The following is a 6,591-nucleotide window of genomic DNA, read 5'->3' as shown; positions in this document are numbered from 1 at the left end:
TAATGTGTTAATCTCTTCCCACCCTCCACCCTCCCCCCAGAGATTCATCAGTCTGTTCCAGGTTTCCATGCCTGTGCGTTGAGTGTCTGCCCCCTGGTGGTCAGTGTGCATCATAGCTACCGGTCAAATGGTCAAACAGTCGAATGGTTGGACACTTAGCATATTAGCCTTTTATACATATATTTGTAGATATGTATACATATATAGGTTAATATATTCACATATATTTCCTGCTGTCGGCTGAGAAACCCCAGAGGCAATGACATCCAATAGCAATAAGCACACCTAGTGCCCAGACCGTGGTTTCTAATATCACTCTTTAAAAAGTCTGGCTCACAAGCCAATGGACATGGACAACAGAGGGATGAGAGCATGGGGGGGCGGGGAGGGGAGGATGGGAGTTAATGGGGCGGGGGGAATGAGGACACATTTGTAATTCCTTAACTAATAAAGAATTTAAAGATTTTAAAAAAAAAAAAGATCCAAAAAAATAAATAAATAAAGTCTGGCTCAGTGGACAGAGTTTCAGCCTGCAGACTGAAGGGCCCCAGGTTCGATTCCGGTCAAGGGCATGTACCATTGTTGTGGCACATCCCCAGTAGGAGGTGTGCAGGAGGCAGTTGATCAATGTTTCTAACTCTCTATCCCTCTCCCTTCCTCTCTGTAAAAAAAATCAATAAAATATATTTAAAAAAAGAAAGTGCCCCTGGCAGAAATGGCTGATTCTGGAGATGGGACAGGGTATAACTACAAGATGAACTTGAAATATCTTGTGGTGCCAGAAAGCAAGGAAATGCTAAAATAAAATTTTTTTAAAAACAACCCACTTTACAGATTATTAATTAGTTCTGAGCAGTTTAAACTCAGCTAATAAGATAACCACCTCTAAGAAAACTATACTAGGGTTGTCAGTAATTGAAGTAAGGATAACACACACAAATACATTATAAACTCTGCTATAACAAGACATAATGAATTAAGTTTGTAAGGGAAGAAGAGTATTAGCCTAGGAAAAGAAGCAAAGTCAGATAAAAAGTTTTAAGATCAAGGCAAGATTTAGTTTAAAAATGTATGAAAATAGAATGAGTTCTACTATTACTAAAAATTAATAGGAGGCAGAATTGATAATTCAGCTGAAAATCACTTACATGAAGTAAGAAGCCATAGTAATGAACTAGATGGTAAGGAGTTTACTGTGCGGAATCTGAGAGACTAAGTCATGGGAGGTTTTCACTCCATCATGTCAAGGTAGAGACTCTCCTAAGGGCTGACGGCCTCTAAGAAAAGCCAGACTGAAAGCTTCCACTTTACCAAGAGCTCAGGACTGTCAGCTGAGAGAATGCCAACATTCTCACCAGAAGCAACGCCACCCTTCCCTTCTTTCCCAAGGCACATGCTTCCTTTGCTTCTAAAGTCTATGACTCAAGATAAATATCACATGATCTCACTCATATGTGGAATATAATGATCAACATAATTTGATGAACTAGATCCAGAGACAAATGGTAGGAGAGGGGGGAAGGATTAGAGAGCAACCAAAGGACTTGTATGCATGCGTATTAGCATAACCAATGGACACAGGCACTGGGGCGGTCGGGGCTTGCCCGGGGTAGGAATGGCTGGCGGGGGGGAAAGAGGGGTCAATTGGGGAAAAAGAAGACATATGTAAAACTTTAGACAATAATAAAAAAATAAAATAAAGTCTATGACTCCACTCTGGCTAGTGTGCTCAATGGTTAAGCACCGACCTGAGCACCAAAGGGTCTCAGGTTCGATTTCCAGTCAAGAGCATGTACCTGGGTTGTGGCTTGCTCCCTGCTGTCCAGAGGCATCCAATCAATGTGTTTTTTCACAGCCCAGTTTCTCTCTCCCCTCTGTCCTCTGCCCACTGCCCTCTCCCTCCCTCCCTTCCTCTTCCCTGCCCCTTCTCACTCCTTCCCTTCCGCTCTCTGAAAAGCAATGGGGGAAAATCCTCAGATGAGGATTAACAAAAATAAAAAAATAAATGTGTTTCTGAATCTCTTCTCAGATGTTTGTTTATTGTTACCCCTCTCATTTTCAAAATGAAAAGATGAACTATCAAATAATAATAAAGTCTATGAAACAAAAAACTATGATAGAGAAAAGAAAAATTTCAATAGATTAAATGACGAAGTTAGAGAAATTGCCAAAAAAGTAGTATGAAAGTCATGAATGTAATTTCTAAATACTGATTTAACAACAACAAAAAGGAATAATAGCTATACCAAAAGGGAAGTGGAGAAAAGGAGTGACTTAAGAAAGCTAAATCCTGCCCAGCTGGCGTGACTCAGTAGTTGAGCGCCAACCTATGAACCAGGAAGTCACAGTTCAATTCCTAGTCAGGGCACATGCCCAGGTTGGTCAACCTATGAACCAGGAAGTCACGGTTTGATTCCCAGTCAGGGCACATGCCCAGGTTGCAGACTCGATCCCTAGTAGGGGCATGCAGGAGGCAGCCAATCAATGAATCTCTCTCATCATTGATGTTTCTATCTCTCTCTCCCTCTCTTTTCCTCTCTGAAATCAATAAAAATATATATTTTTTTTTAAAAAAGCTAAATCCTCACCTGATATATAGTAGGAAATTAGTAGCTAATGTCTTAAAATGATGACTCAGGACAGAGGAGATGCATAATATGTAGTCAATGAGGTAAATACTAGAAAAAAAATAACAACAGTTGGAAGTGTTTGTCTCTGGTTTTCAAAGGGGTGCATATATTCATTTGACAAAAGTCAGTTTTTAAAAAGTGATTTAAACTTGCCCTAGCCAGTGTAGCTTGGTTGGTTGGAGCGTCATCCTGTACACTAAAAAGCTGTAGACTAGAGTCCCAATCAGGGCACATACCTAGGTTGTGGGTTCAATCCCCAGTTGGGGAATGTACAAGAGGCAACCAGTCAAATGTTTCTCCCTCACATCAATGTTTCTGCCTTGTCTAAAAATCAGTGACTATGTCCTTGGGTGAGGATAAAATATATATATATTTTTAATCATATATGTATACATGTTTTTTAATGACAAGTCTATTTGGCTTATGTATATAGATTAGAGGTAAATTAATGTGCAGAAGTATAGGTTACAGGAGAGTTCTTACTTCCAAGTGAGCTTTGTTTTGAATTTATATTATGCATTACTTTAAATAATCATATGCAGATGGGCTTTTATAGATAGAATGAGCAACATCTATTGATTTATCAATTTTTAAAGGATAACAATGAGTGATGAACATGTTAAGAAAATTAAAGTGTGGCTATTAAAAGAATTATAAACATTTATAATTACTTAAGGAATTTTTTTAAAAATTATTTCGACCTAATTACAAGCACCCAAGAAAGAAGATTTTCCAGCAGGGGATCCTCAAGTTCACTACACTTCACGGGTGTCGAATGGCAGGTCAAAGTAGTCACTAGGTCACAAGCCTTTCCCATGCCTCACAAGCACCAGGGCCTTTCTAGGGAGTGGACTGGGTAAGAGCACCTAATAAAAACTTTTGGATAGATAGAACTTGTTAAAGGAACAAGTTCAAAATCATCTCCTCTACCAAAATTTGCCAAAAGTAACTTTATGAAGTCAAGTCTTCAAAGGTCAATCCTACTTCAAGAACGTTATTTTCTTCTCTAGCATTTTTTTTGCACATAAAGACAACTTCCGTTTAGCATGTATGTGGGACTGTCCCACTATGTTAAGTGACAGGCTTTTAGAGAACAGCGACAACTCAGAATCATGTTGATAACTGCTATCTCTGTTCAAGTTTATGTATTTTATAGCTTTAAAAATCGAGAAGTAAAATAACCTAATTCATTTATCATTTGCTCGTCTTTCAGCAAACCACAACTTTTCGTCATATCCTAATAGGTTGATTTGTGTTGGATACACATAGAATGACTGCATCTTAATTACAGACTCCCAGTTCTGAGCTGTATCAGACTTTGGTGATTTGTGATGATTCACAATAGGCATTTTTCAAAAGACCCAATTTCATTTTGTAGATTTACACTCATCCACAAATAAAATGTACAAAGCATTACAAGTCATTGATTTTATTCCTAACCAGATCTGTACTAACCACATCTTACTAAATTAGCCAGATCTGTACCGAAAGAACTGAGCTTAGCATCCAAGTCTCAGTCCATGCTCCGTGTTGATGTTCGACTGAATTCACAATAATCCAAAGAGGGCTTCAAAACCTGTGAGAAAAATGCGAAGAAAAAAAAAAGAGTTGTGTTTTAGAAAGGCTGAGGTCCGTCCGGTATGGGTTGATGGTTGAGCGTGACCAGGAGCTCACGGTTGATTCCTGGTCCAGGAACATGCCCAGGTTGCAGGCTCGATCCCCAGTTGGGGGCGTGCAGTAGGCAGGCGATCAATGATTCTCTCATCATTGATGTTTCTATCTCTCCCTCTCCCTTCCTCTCCGAAATCAATAAATACATATTTTTTAAAAAAGAAAAAAAGGCCTTTAGAAAAAACAAAAAAAGATTAAGAACATGACCTGAGTGAAACATATGCCTGGGACTTAGATGGCCCAGAAGCCCTCAAAGAAAAATAAATGACATGTCAGGCTTGGTGCAGAGACCAGGTTGTTTTCAAATTTTAAGCACTTTGCAGTTAATTACTCAGAGCCACTTAATTATATTATTCCTATTTGTTTCACCTGATTTTATCTTTCTTTAGTCTCTTCTGCTTAACTGTGCACAGGCAGAAGACTCTCCCTCCCCGACACAGGGAAAGGTGAACTATTTATCACTATTTCTACTCTTTAGCTCAGTGTTCAAGCAGCCCCTTCCTTACAGTATCCCCACCTTCACTCCTCTCATCTGAGACTTCATTAACATTTTAACTTATGAAGTCTGCAAGGGTCTTGTTTAAGTGTCTTCTGTGAATTAGCAACTCTGGCCCCCAAAATGAAGTGGGAGAACCCGAACTAACCCTCTAAGTCAGTGGTTCTCAACCTTCCTAATGCCTCGACCCTTTAATACAGTTCCTCATGTTGTGGTGACCTCCAACCATAAAATTATTTTCATTGCTACTTCGTAACTGTAATGTTGCTACTGTTATGAATCGTAATGTAAATATCTGATATGCAGGATGTATTTTGTTACAAATTGAACATAATTAAAGCATAGTGATTAATCACAAAAACAATATGTAATTATATGTGTTTTCCGATGGTCTTAGGAGACCCCTGTGAAAGGGTCGTTCGACCCCCAAAGGGGTCGCGACCCACAGGTTGAGAACCGCTGGTCTAAGTGATGTGCCTCATCTCTTAAATACAATGAGACCAAATGGGCAAGAAGGGACTATGTCGGCTATGGTGTAAGTCACAGGGGAAGGCAAATTCTAGAAGCTAAAGTTGTCCAATGAAGAATATCTGCCCTTCTGGACATTTCACCACTGTTTACCCACAAACAAACAAGAGAGAAATACACTCAGTGCCATCTACTCAGCCTTTATTTCCAGAAAGACAAAGATTAGAATAAAGATTGCCATCTCAATTAAATGAAACATCATCTGAACTCCAAAACTACCAAAGAAAAAGCCAGAAAAAGATAACTAGTTTGCCAAACTGTTCTTGACCCACTTTCAACCAAGTCAGTGTAATCGCTAGTCTGAAGTCAGCCTGTTTAGCAGCTGCTCAAGAAATTAGTTTAGTTCTTGGAATGACTTAAGTGGTCAATTCACAGCCCAGAGTGAACCCAAACCTTCAGTTTCATTTGTAAAACACTTCATATATACCAGGCGCTGTGCTAAATGGCACCTCATCACATTTAACCTACTGAACAACTCTGAGTAGCATTACTGTCCATCCTCAGAGAGGGCAAGGTCACTGGGCGGGTAATGAGAGAAGCTGAACTCAGGCCTGTCCAATGTCAAAGCCCTTACGCTCCTTTTAAGCTGTATCACTAATCAGGGCTGAAAACTGTGTTGGGCAATAGAGGCCACTATGCAGCAGACTGAACTCTGACATGGGAAGACCACCCACTCTATGTGGAATAGTCCACTGCTACCGCTTGTTAGTCTTTCCTTCTTCTACTTTATCCTAGCAGTTATCTCCAAAAGTACTCATTCAGGAAGGCGTTGGTGGTATAGTGGTGAGCATAGCTGCCTTCCAAAAGTACTCATTCATTGAACAAAGACTGATTGTGCTTCTACTGTATTCTAGGCACTGAAAACACAGCCGTGAACTTTCAAGACACACAACCATCTCTACCCTCACAGAGCTGACATTTACTTCTTACTCCTATTTGTCTCCGTATCAAAATCTCCATATAATACATCTGCTTACTATACATTTCCAGCACCTAGAACAGCTTCTGGTACGTGGGTTCAACAGACAGCAATTCCATCCATGACATCCTCAGCAATGGTGTAGAAAACTGGTCAAACAATTCACCAAACGGGTTTGATTGTCATGCAGAGTTCTTTATAGTGCATTGTCTTAGTGCTATACTATAAAGTTCTATCAAATTTTAAATAAAATCTTTAAGACATTCCATATTTTTAAAATGTAGAAACAAACCAAGTTTACTCATCTTTAAGAGTTAATTTTTCTGGTAAAAAAAAAAAAACACACC

Source organism: Myotis myotis, unplaced genomic scaffold, assembly GCF_014108235.1.
Source record: "Myotis myotis isolate mMyoMyo1 unplaced genomic scaffold, mMyoMyo1.p scaffold_m19_p_15, whole genome shotgun sequence".
NCBI classification, from domain to species: Eukaryota; Metazoa; Chordata; class Mammalia; order Chiroptera; family Vespertilionidae; genus Myotis; species Myotis myotis.
The sequence above is the reverse complement of the archived record's forward strand: the minus strand, read 5'-3'. Positions refer to the sequence as shown.